We start from the raw sequence: 9723 nt of genomic DNA, 5'->3' as shown, positions 1-9723 counted from the left end.
CCCGCGCGTCCCCGCCCCGGCTTCAGCGCCGTCACCCGCGCTGCTGCTGCGGCGGCGGCGGCGGCTGGGCGGCTGGGTGGCCGCTCAACGCCGGGACTGCCGGGGCGGAATCGCGGGACAGAGTCGGGCTCCTCGGAGCCGACGCTGCTCGGCGTCCGACTCGGGGCTGCGACCCCTGCACGGGTGGCGGGTGGCGGGCGGGCGCGGGGTTGGTCCAAGCTGCGGCCTGTGGCGCGTGCAGGCCTGAAGGAGGCGAGATGCCGGCGCCGCCGCCGTGGTCCGGTGGAGCAGGCCCCGCGGTCCAGCCTCTCCTGTGATCCCCGCCCAGTCCGGGTGCTCGCCGCGGGGGCGCCCCCAGCCTGCCCGCCTCGGGCTCCAGCCCACGGCGCCGCCTCTCCGCAACTCCCGTAGCCGGGAGCCGGGTGCAACGTGTAGCTGAGGCCTCGCCCCGCACCCCTTGACCCTTCGATACCCGGACAGGGTGGGAGACAGGTCCCCGCCGGGATCGGCATCCCCGCACCCAGGCGCCGGGGGTCCGCCCGCTGCGCACCCTCGTCCTGCGGGTGGGAGCCGGCTCCCCTCCCCCGGCCCTAGCTGGGCTGCTCCAGCCGAGGACCTAACTTGTGCCGGCTCCTGGCCGCCCCTCGCTGCCTACTCGATCAGCCTGACTCCGAGAGGCGCGCTCCGCTGGGACGCATCCGTCTGCCGCCCTCGGTGCTGGTGTTAGTCTTGACAGTGCCCGGCTTTGAGGGTTTAGTCAGGCTGCTCGGAACTTTAGTTACCGGGATCCGGCCACTGCGCTACGCTCACCTGGCAGTTGGCGGCGCGAACTGCTCCGCTCCCACTTCCCCAGCTGTACCCCCACCCCACCCTCTCCATGGTGAACCGTTACACACCCCCTTGAGTTCCTCGTCCTCAGATCCCTCTAAGCCCTCTGCCTCGAGTCCAGGGTAGACTCAGAAGGGAGTGGAAGACACTAGGAGTTCCGGACACAGATGCTGAGCAGCCGTGGGAGGAGTCTCTTAAGAAAGTGCCTTTTGCAAAATCAGTTTTGCATCTACATGGATCTACTTTATTAATTTTACTTTTGGAAAGTTAGCGTCAGGAAGTTGAGGGGGAAAAGCTTGCGGCGACCTTCCAAGAGTAAGGCTCCTAGAGGGGGTCCCCCCTTATCAGTTAGTTGATGCTTATGACACAACTTAATCTGTAAACTGCAGTATTTGAGGCAGGCTTTACTGAAGAGTCCCACCTAGGTCTAAATTGATAAAACATTTTTTTTCCTTTTCACAGTGTTTGGAATACACACACACACACACACATATATATATGCTCTCAAACTGAGTTGAGCTGAATATCGAAACCGATTTTTTCAAGTCATCAAATGCTCTTTTATATAAAAAGCGTTATATGACGTTGGAAATCCTAAGCCCCATTTTTCTGAGAAGGAAATTGGAAACCTGCCAAAACTAGTTATGTGCAAAATGTCCTGATCCTTTTAAAGTCATGATTGGACCCAGCAAGGTGGAGCCTGCCTGTAATCCCAGCATTTGGGAAGCTGAAGGTCATAGACAGTTCAAGGGCAGTTAGGGCTGCATGAGACCCTAGTCTCAAAAAGCTGGAAAAAGAAGTAGAGGCACATCATTACACCTTCCTAGGTGGTTTATTAGTGTTGATCTGTAATAAACTATAATGTCCACCTTAATGTCTGTGAAGTAAGCATAGCTTATTTTTGGGGGGTCCAACTTATTTGGTAAGTTTGTCAATGGACCGAGTCTACCTTGTCATTTCTATAATTTGCCCAAGATAGACAAAGATTTTTCAAGATTTATGAGAGCAGTATTAAAAAGCATGCTTAGGTATCAGGAGACATTGGTAACTTATAAGCAAATAGTAACCTACAGCAATTTAAGGTTTCGTAAGAGTGTTCTTCAGGGGCTGTCTCTTCCCTCCGATTAAAGGGAGCCTGCTTGAGACCCATTGCTGGGGTAGAGTTGGAGAAGGTTCTGATGTGGAGTCCCCGAGTCCGGGGTTTTTCCTCTATCTTGTGGTACTTTTCCATTGTAGTTGCAGCTTTTTTTCATGAGGACCGGCTTCTCTTTCTTGGATGTGGGTCTATCTGTGACTTCTTTGGATCCCGCCGGAAGGCCTGAGCTAGGCCAGAACAATCCACCTTACCAAATGAAAGTTCTGCCTCTGCTCCCACCAGATACGCCTGTGGCTCTGTCCAGCCCGGGACACTTCTGTCTTGAACTGTTATTACCAGAACTAAAGAGTACTTTGAAGATGTCTTTGCTTTAATTTTGTAGAGCAGTGAGGTGAAGACAAAATTTCCCTCTTCTGAGCCTCTTGGTGTTTCTCTGAGGTGAATGATACTTTAAATAACCTTACCATTTCAATCTGACTTTTTTTTTTTTTGAGAAAGGATTTCTTGTATCTCACCCTGGCCTTGAACTCTGTGTGTAGCTGAAAGTGACCTTGAACATCTCATCTTTCTGCCTCTACCTCTTGAGTGCAGGGATTACAGTCATGTATCACCATGCTGGATGTGTAGTGTGCCAGAGACTCTTTTGCATGGTCAGCAAACATGTTGTCAAGAGAGCTATGTCCCTAACACTATTACATGATCATTTTTGTTGATGCAGTCAAACATTTGTGAATGCCTGCTGTATACTAGGTACAGTGCTCCCTATTTAAGGAAACACTTCTTGCTTTAGTTTCACAGATTTTGCAACCTGGTGAGAAAAATACATGTTATCAAACCTTTTCAAATACACAAATACAATTGTGCTAGGAAAGAAACGCACGAATACACTTGTGTTATGAGGGAAAACCTTAGGAAGTAAGAAAATGGAGAGGTTTGAGTATGCAAATCTTATTTAAAGAACTGACTTTTGAGCTGAAATCTAAAGGTTTGAATTGCGTGTGAGGCAGAGCAGTCCTGAAGGAGCAGGAGCAGCCTGTGCAAAGGCTCTGAGACCTGAAGTAAAAAGGGTAAGATGAGAAACAGGAAGGTCAATGCAATGAAACACGGCCGGCCGGTGTCTTAGCTAGGATTTTACTGCTGTGAACAGACACCATGACCAAAGCAAGTCTTATAAGGACAACATTTAACTGGGACAAGTTTACGGGTGGGTTCAGAAGTTCAGTTCATTGTCATCAAGGCAGGAGCATGACAGCATCCAGGCAGGCATGGTGCAGGCAGAGCTAAGAGTTCTACATCTTCATCTAAAAGATCTCTAGGAGAAGACTGGCTTCCAGGCAGCTAGGGTGAGGGTCTTAAAGGCCACACCCGCACACCTACACCAATAAGGCCACACCTCTGAACAGAGCCACTGCATATTAAAACCACCGCAGAGAGTGATACTAAATAGAACCATGCTACAAACAGGCTAGGTCTTGTAACCCACTCTAAGAGTTTACATCTTAAGTGGAGGAAGCCTCTGAAGGGTGTAAGAGTGAAAGAGATAATATTCATGTTCCGGAAAGATCACTCTAGCTCCCTGTAAGGAAGTAGGTATGTGCTGGTTTGTAGACCAGATGACAGGAGTCCCATAGTTTGAGTCACACACGACATTGTTTGGCCAGATGGTTGTTGAGATTGTGTAAATTGATTCAAGTGCAACCAGAGATGTAAAGGCCCCAAGATTTGGAAAGTGGGCGTGGAAGGGGAGATGTGGAGAAGTCTAGAATGATAACTATCACATCAGGACAAGCTAGGAAGACAAGATTATGCATTGATAATGCATAGTTTAAGGTCATCACTTATTGAATAAAACTGGTGTGTTCCAGAGGGACACCATCTTCTCCAGGTGTTCCCCTGACTGTTCTCATGCTAAGTCATAAACTTGGAAAAGAAAGGTTTGTACTGGAAATGTTGACGGGTCTTTAGCTTTAGAGTGTCTGTTCAGATGTGCGATACTGGGGAGACCTGTGTGCAAACGGATAATTTTCTGTGCAGATAACCAGGCGACTAAGTTCAAGGCCTTCTCAGGGGGACTAAATCAGCCACTAACGCTGTGCAAGCGGTTTTAGGTGCTGAACAGGCTGCAAAGAAGAGCGGGTCCCGCTTAGCTGGGCGCTGGTGCAGGGACTGACTGTTCTGTCAGGTTCCAGGGTCCTGCCAGTCCCTTCAGTGCAGTGAGGGTGGGCTCTTCGCCCGGAAACTTCGCCTCAGGTTCAGATGCTGTTTGTGAGAAACCAGAAACCATTACTTACGGAGAGCAGAAGCCTTCAGCGGCCTTCACCCAGCTGTGCAGACCACAGGCCTCAGAAAGCCTGTGTTTTCTTAGGCACTTTCGATCTTCCACTGTATAGGTCCCACATGGGAATAGAAGCCCCAGGTTATTAAGTCTCAGATATCTGAGTTCACAGGTTACCAAAAGCGTTTGTGTTTGTGCGCATGTGTGTGTGTGTGTGTGGGGGGGGTGCGCATTTTTTAAAGCTTCACAATACTGACTGTTTCAGAGGCAGAACTCTTATTTATTTATTTTGGACATTTTCTTTATTCACATTTCAAATGTTGTCCCCTTTCCTGGTTTGCCCTCCAAAAACGCCCTATCCCATCTCCCTCCTTTCTCTGCTCACCAACCCACCCACTAGCACTTCCATGTCCTGGTAGTCCCCTATACTGGGACATTGAGCCTTCTCAGGGCCAAGGGCCTCTCCTCCTTTTGATGTCCAACAAGGCCATCCTCTGCTGCATATGCATCAGGAGCCATGGGTCCCTCCATGTGTACTCTTTGATTGATGGTTAAGTCCCTGGGAACTCTGGGAGTAGTGGTTGGTTCATATTGTTGTTCCTCCCATGGGGCTGCAAACCTCTTCAGCTCCTTGGGTCCTTTCTCTAGCTCCTCCATTGGGGACACTGTGCTCAGTCCAGTGGTCAGAGGTGGAATTCTTGTTCCCTAATCATAACCCTCCTCTCTCTCTCTCTCTCTCTCTCTCTCTCTCTCTCTCTCTCTCTCTCTCTCTGGGTGTGTGTGTGTGTGTGTGTGTGTGTGTCTTTGTCTCTCTTTCTCCTTGGTGCTAATTTTACAGAAGCTAGTGATCAATTTCTTTTTTTTGGTTAAATGACCTAAAATTAGGTACTGCCTTTTTTAATGGTCTCTCTGTAAGTCCAAGCATTTAGTTGGTAGATTTCCCCCAAAGTGCTGCTTGTGTTGTGTGTCAGCTCTGTGGGAAAGGTTCTCTACAAGTGGTCTTAGTCAGGCCGGGCAGCGGCCTGCTTTCAGATGGTCCTTCTTCTCCCGCTTGGTCAGGCTTTGTAGAGGCTGCTCATAGGATACCAAGTACAACTCCAGGTTCTCTTATCTGGCAAAAAAAAGAAAAGGAAAAGAAAAGAAAGAAAAAAAACTGAAGAAACAAAGCTGTACCCAGTAGCAGTATAAACAAACACCCAGAGGCCTACTTTGTTTTCCGTTGCTGTGTTGGCACCACGCCCAAAAGCAACTTGGGGAGGAAAGGGTGTATTTCTGCTTACACTGGATACACTTTAGGTTGGAGAGAGACTGTGGCCTGGCCTGCTCTCCCAGGTTCACTGTCCGCTGCTTTCCTTAGGCTCCCCACCATCAGGAGCAGGAGTGGCACTGCTCACCCCGGACAGGCGCTCCCACACTACATTAATCTGTAGTCTAGAAACCACCCCCATAAACTGCCCCGCAGGCCAACCCGATGGCGGCATCTTCTCAGTTGAGGTTCAAGTTGACCAAGAAACTCCTAACCGCCACCAAATGTTTTGTTAGTAACAATTGGTAGAGAAGGCTTAAAAATTGCCATTTGTGGAGTGCTCGCTTTTCAGTGAAGAGGAAGTGAGAACTGTTGAACGTCGGTTGGATTTGGATCACTCCTTTGTCTGGTAGACCAGCCCTGTGGAATGGGAGAGAAGAGAGGGGTAGGGGTGGACTTCTATATTCCGCAGCATGGCAGGTTGGCGTGAATTGGAGAAAGAGAAAGGAATGCATCGGGAACAGAAAGCAATTTTTCAGTTGGTGCCGCTAGTGAACAACTGTTTGCAAATTCTAACTTAGTGGTTCTACATAAAGGGAAAAAAATTAGTTGGTCAGCAGAATGTGATTAGCTGAGTGCAGGGAAATTATGATCATTCAGCTTCAAAGTAGATAATTGTCTTTGTTCATATTTTGAATACTAATTCTTACTCCTGGAGATTGGTTATGTAATCTGACAAAAGTAGCAAAATAAAGAATCTAGATTCTAGTGTGCAGTTGATAAAGGCCATAAATAGAGAAGATAGATAGATAGATAGATAGATAGATAGATGATAGATGAATGGATGATAGATAGATAGATAAATAGATGGATGATAGGTAAATAGATAGTAGATAATAGATAGGTAGATAGATAGATGATAGATGAATGGATGATAGATAGATAAATAGATGATAGATGGATGATAGGTAAATAGATAGTAGATAATAGATAGATAGGTATATAGATAGATGATAGATAGGTAGGTAGATAGATAGATAGTTAGATAGATAGATAGATAGATAGATAGATAGATAGGTAGGTAGATAGATAGTACAAGAAGGGAAAGTTGAAAAGGTGGAGTGTCTATTAATGCTACTTTAGGAGGAATTGGGAGCCACTGCTATCATAGTAAGTGGGGATAGGAGTGTGAAGAGTGTCCACTGAGATGTCCAGGTATTATATTCTGGGACTGGTGTGGATTGGTTTGAAATGGAAAGGATTATTGGGAAGAAAAAGAAAAGGCACTCCTGGAGGTTAGAACAGGCTGATGAGCTGGGACAGACACTCTGAAGCTCTGCCCCGTGACTGTTACCGTCTCTCCACAGCACGCACCTCCTCCTAGGCATGTGTGTCATGGGCTTTTCTCCTACATGCTGCCTGTCACCTTCTTCACCAGGTGGAGAAGAGTTTCTAGTTTTTCTCTGCCAAGCGGTTTTTCTCATATGTCAGTCTTAATGCCTCTCTGTCCATACCCCCTGTCTCTTGCTACACCATAATAAACATGATACCCATCTAACCATTGTTTCTTAAAACTTTTGAGTGTTTGTTAAACCCTATCCATTGCTGTGGGAGTGGAGAGGAGATATAACAGAGAAGGAAGTAAGCCGTGACGTGGTAAAGATGTTTTAAAGGCGTGTCCTGATAGCCACATAGTAATGTCTGTAATAATAAATTGTGCCTGTGTGTGTGTGTGTGTGTGTGTGTGTGTATGTGTGTGTAAGAGAGAGGGGGGAGAGAGGGAGAGATCAAGGCCTCAACATCTCCCTACCTCCAACTTCCATTTGTTCAAAATAATGTATTGTGGCCCTCCTGTGTGCGCCTGGGCTGTAATATGGAGATGTAGAAATGTCAAGGACGTCAGGCCTTTCCTAAGAGAGGTGAACTGTGTGGCTGGCTATGTAGCAGCCCCCAAAAGGAGATCTTTAAGCTGCTTTGTACTAGGTTAGGTGAAAGAGAGAGAGAAAAAAAAACAAAACAAAACAGAAAGCATAGCATTTAGATGGCTGTGAATGTTGGTGGGATTAGATCAGGTAAAGGCCAGAAGGAACGTTATAGACTAAACGAATACAGTGAGGTCTGAAAGCAGATCATCTTTTATTGGTGAGGAATGGCGGACTATGGCTGCAGAAGGGAACCCTGACCATATTTTGAAGGGGATTGAATAAGGGGCTACGGAACTGGGTGGGATTCTATTGATTTAACATTTAGAGAGGCTTTGGGAGCCTTTTGAAGTGAGATTGAGGAGATAGTGACATTTACACGTCACCTCTTACTCTATGGCTAGTGACATTTACACGTCACCTCTTACTCTATGGCTCCTTAAACTATTTGCTAAACGTCTACTAAATGCCTCCCCTTGCTCCAGGCGTTGGCCGTGCTGTACAGTTTTACGCAGTGTCAACCGTGGCTAGGGTGAATTGGATTCCCGCTGTGGATCAGGCATGGATATCCTATATGCCGTGTTAATTGTGACAACCTTCGAATGCCAGTTTGAGCCAACCCAGCTCCGTGGACGACGCTGCTGCTGTGGTGAACCCTCTTCTTGTGATTGCTCCCTTAGCAAGTGTCTCCTCCCCAGTGTTCCAACCTGACGGTCAGGATCGCAGGATTTTCACCACTGACAGACTCTCTACGCTAAACAAGGAGGTGGGATTGGTTTGGTTTCACAAAGTCAGTGCTTTCAGCACCCTGGGAGGGCAAACAGGTGGAGGAGCCTTAGCTCACACTGTCTTCAAGGAAGCAGTGGTTGGATAGCAGTACAGCGAGGGTCAGGGCAAGATATGGTCCTGAAGGGCAGGGCCCACTGCCCTGCTTCCCCTACTGGGTCCTACCTCCATGTAATGCCACCATGTTGTGTATTTGACAGGGAATGCATCCTCTGAACCCTCAGATTCATTCAGTTCCTAAGTCACTCCCTTGCTAGCCAAGCAAGCCCCTGACACATGGGAGCCCGTGGGGACGCTCCACCTTCACACTTCAGCACTTCACCTCTGATTTTAACATGCTCAGCGGGCGCATGTTGAAAGGCTGCTCTGCAGACCGTAGCAGGACAGTTTCAGACAGACTCCGTGCGGTACCGGATATTGCCGGTGAACGCAGAGGATCCTTTGGGATGGCGGGTTGGGAAGAAGGTAGAGCTGGAGCCTGGGGAATGACTTTAAGCCTTGTGAATCTGAAGTCTTCCAGGCAAAGGGAACAGGAAGTGCAAAATCCCCAAGTTTAGAGTGAAGCTGGAGTGTCTTGAGAAATAGAACGTGCATCTGGGGTGTCTCCATCTGAGGGAGTATAAACTTGATGAACTTAGAGATGCAGTCAGAGCAGCCGTCCGCAGTGTAGGTCAGTGGTCTGTTACTAAAGTGATGGTTTCAGTTTCTATTCTTTGTCCTTCAGCCATTGTCACCCTTTCCCTTTCTAGTGTCCCGGGTTGCAGGATAAACAGATGACTATCTCAGTTACTAGCCTGTGGTTTTAGATAAATAAAATGACACACATACACCCCTGCGACAGAATTGTCAGCCGTATGTAAACAGCTGCAGTGGCTGAGATAAGAACTATATTAACCTCCTCCACTAGGGCTTCTTGGATTTCAGAGAACCAGCATCATGATTAATTGGAGCTGGGTGTCATCAGCACAGTGCCCGTTTGGATATACCGTGACAAGGACGTAGGAGCAAAGTGTGTACAAACATGAAAGACCATGGCCAGTCCTGGAGACCCTACAGAGATGAGCCTGGAGAGACTGAACGATATGTACGGTCAGTCTGTGATACGAGCTGGGGGGGAGGGGACAGGGAAAAGTCTGGAAACAGTGCAGGCTAAATGCTAGTAGGAGATTATCGTCTCTAGGCTAGGAGGAGGCTTACCCAGGAGAGGGGCACAGAGATAGAAAACAAGGTGACATCACAGGAGTAGAACTGCTCCAGGGGAGGATGAGTGCTTGGTGGAATGAAATGACTTCAAGACTACAGGCGAGTGACTACAGAAGTGTGGAGACAATAACTTAAGGGCCATCAGCAGACGCACAGGCCGCAGTATTGACACAGGCTGGGGTGGCGGTGGAAACACTGTCTCCCGGTAAAGCAACCTGTAGTGTTTCAGCCAAGGGAGAGGGGGGTCTGTGTAACATCTTCAGCCGATCTCAGTAAATAGCGAGACTTGAAAACGGGCTCACAGGAAGACACTGAAGTGGTAAGAAGTTCATTCCTTCCAGGAACCGTGTAGAGGTGTTGGGCATTG

At 48.0% G+C, this 9723-nt stretch overlaps 1 protein-coding gene across 2 annotated transcripts in view; it reads left to right on the top strand.

The window, feature by feature from the left end:
* Window positions 1–9723, top strand: part of Galnt7 (polypeptide N-acetylgalactosaminyltransferase 7) — a 126497-nt gene that overhangs the window by 439 nt on the left and 116335 nt on the right. The window lies entirely within an intron of this gene.

The sequence above is a fragment of the Apodemus sylvaticus genome, chromosome 18, assembly GCF_947179515.1.
Source record: "Apodemus sylvaticus chromosome 18, mApoSyl1.1, whole genome shotgun sequence".
Taxonomy (NCBI): Eukaryota; Metazoa; Chordata; class Mammalia; order Rodentia; family Muridae; genus Apodemus; species Apodemus sylvaticus.
This window is presented reverse-complemented; position numbering and strand designations above follow the sequence as displayed.